The following is a 2,500-nucleotide window of genomic DNA, read 5'->3' on the forward strand; positions in this document are numbered from 1 at the left end:
TTACTCGTACAAGCGCATGTGTATGTGCGAAAAACGTTGATATTCAAGCCAACACATGTGTGAATATCGCCAAAGCAGGGAGGGGGAGAGGCGGGGGAGGACAGCCAGCGTCACCGGCAGGAGGAAGGAGGTCACCGTGCCAGTCCACCACGTGGAAAAACTGGCGGTTGTTGAGATGACGCCGGGGCAACACAGCTGCTGCCGCCTCTGCTGCAAGTTTTCGCCCAATGTAATCTGGCTTTGCTCGCCACTTCCATTCTCAAAAGATGCAAATAACAGGACGTTATCATTTATTCTTGTCTCGATTAATTTTATTATTATTATTATTATTAAACACAAAAAGGAAAATAATTCTGAGAAAATACAAATACAAAATAAATAACCTTAAAAAGCTTATCTTTCAATCACATGTTCATAATCACATTTCCTAATTAATTCCAACATCAAGTATCCCAATAACACGGCATTAATTTCCATCATATGTACTGTTTAAATGAGTGGAGCTAAAGTTATTATCGCAGAATATATACCGATGTACATATTAAATATGCTGGTTAGGTATCTGCATCTTTATTCTCTTTTCCGATGAGCTAGAGAATCTTACCTAAGAGTTTAAACGAAGTAACTCGCAACATTATATATATATATATATATATATATATATATATATATATATATATATATATATATATATATATATATAGTCTAACTCATCTAACAAAATAAATGCCAATTATGAATATCACAGTAGTCGCAATATCATTAAAGTGTGATATTAGTGATACTGATTTTAAATAATGAAAATCATAATTATTGTAACATTAATGGTGATGTTAACACTGAATATTGATGAAAGTAAAAAGATGAAATAAACAATGTTTATAAAAAAATAATAATAAAATAGGAATAAGAGAATTTCCCATCATTGTTATTATCATTAATTTGATGATAACTATATAATGATGTAACAATGATAATGATACGGTAACGTCATAGCTATTTTTCATACTTAGCATCACTATTACTTTTGGTTAAAAATCAATACTTACTTTTATTCTCATTCTGTGATTATTCCCAGTCATTTATCTTGACATTACCCCTATCACTACGACGATAATGGAATAATGGTATTTCAATCGTCATATTAAGTCAGATGCGGAGACACCAAACATTTTAAAAAAATAATGGCTATCTCCGTAACTTGCCTTTCTCTGCACCCCTCCCCCCCCTCCTCTTCTCTCTACTTTCATTCTCGGGTTATTGGGCATGTGCTTTCACTTTATGTACTGGTTGTTCCTTTCTTCTGACTTTCTAAAAACGTTTTTTCCTCGTACCATGTTTCCCAAGGGAATGACTTTCAATATTCGTTGCGTTTACTGTACCACACTTCCAAAATGTAAACATTTCCATACACCGATGTCTAATGGGCCCCTTGACCGACCTAAAATTAGGGTCACAGGGTCACCGTCCTGAAGTTGCGTCTGAAGAATGCAGTACTAACTTTACGTTTTTTTTTTTCTTTTTCATACTACTGGAATTCATTCGAAAATGAATCTCGATATTATCTGTTGCTTCTCTCTAGCTCACTTCTCTCCCGCTCTCTCCCTCTCAAACTACTCTCTCTCTCTCTCTCTCTCTCTCTCTCTCTCTCTCTCTCTCTCTCTCTCTCTCTCTCTCTCTCTCTCTCTCTCTCTCTCTCTCTCTGAATGTAGAAATGGTAGGCATGACTGTGAATATCCGCACAATACAAGAGATGCATTTAACCGGTTTCGAATATATCATGTATTTCTGACGAAGATATATCTGAAACCGGTTAAATACATCTCTTGTATTGTGAAGGCATTCATTCTCATCCGTACCTTTTCTACATCTCTCTATCTCGCTCTCTCCTTTTCTTTCTCTCGCTCACTCTCTCCTCCTTTCCCCTTCTCTCTTTTTCACTCGCGCTCTCTCCTTCTCCCTGTCTCACTCTTTCTCGTTCTTCCTCTGTCAAGCTCCTGTCTCTATCTTTCCTCCTCTTCTTCTCCCTCACCCAGTCGTAAAAATCTACCCAAAGAGACGATAACAGTCACATACAATAAGCATAGTGCTAATACGCCTATTTCTACTCAGATCACACCGAGCAGCAATAATCAGTGAATTAAAGAGGAGACGGGATGCCATAAAGAGACCCGCACGCTTACATCAACTCGTAGTTCCCTAGCATCGGTCGCCACACTTGGGAAGGAGACTCGGAGTACAGTAATTACCAGGTACGGTAATATATACGCATTCCAAACGCAAGTCATGTAAATAGAGGCAGCAGAAGCTTGGTCCCACTACCCCTCACAGGGTTCAGCCGCACCTCCACTCTCGCTCTTGCCCATAATGGCATGTTAATTACATAATGAATGATGATGGCTCCAGGACTGGAATTTAAAGAGCAATGCACTTACGGAAAAATTATTCTACCTAAAAGGTGAAAAAATCTAATAAATCGAACACCAACTCTGATGTCCAT

General features: G+C 37.9%; 1 protein-coding gene across 2 annotated transcripts in view; it reads right to left on the reverse strand.

Moving 5' to 3' along the window:
• LOC119577833 (SEC14 domain and spectrin repeat-containing protein 1-B-like) overlaps positions 1 to 2,500 on the reverse strand; it is a gene marked incomplete at its 3' end in the record, with an annotated part of 47,293 nt that overhangs the window by 14,431 nt on the left and 30,362 nt on the right.

The sequence above is a fragment of the Penaeus monodon genome, chromosome 10 (genome assembly GCF_015228065.2).
Source record: "Penaeus monodon isolate SGIC_2016 chromosome 10, NSTDA_Pmon_1, whole genome shotgun sequence".
Taxonomy (NCBI): Eukaryota; Metazoa; Arthropoda; class Malacostraca; order Decapoda; family Penaeidae; genus Penaeus; species Penaeus monodon.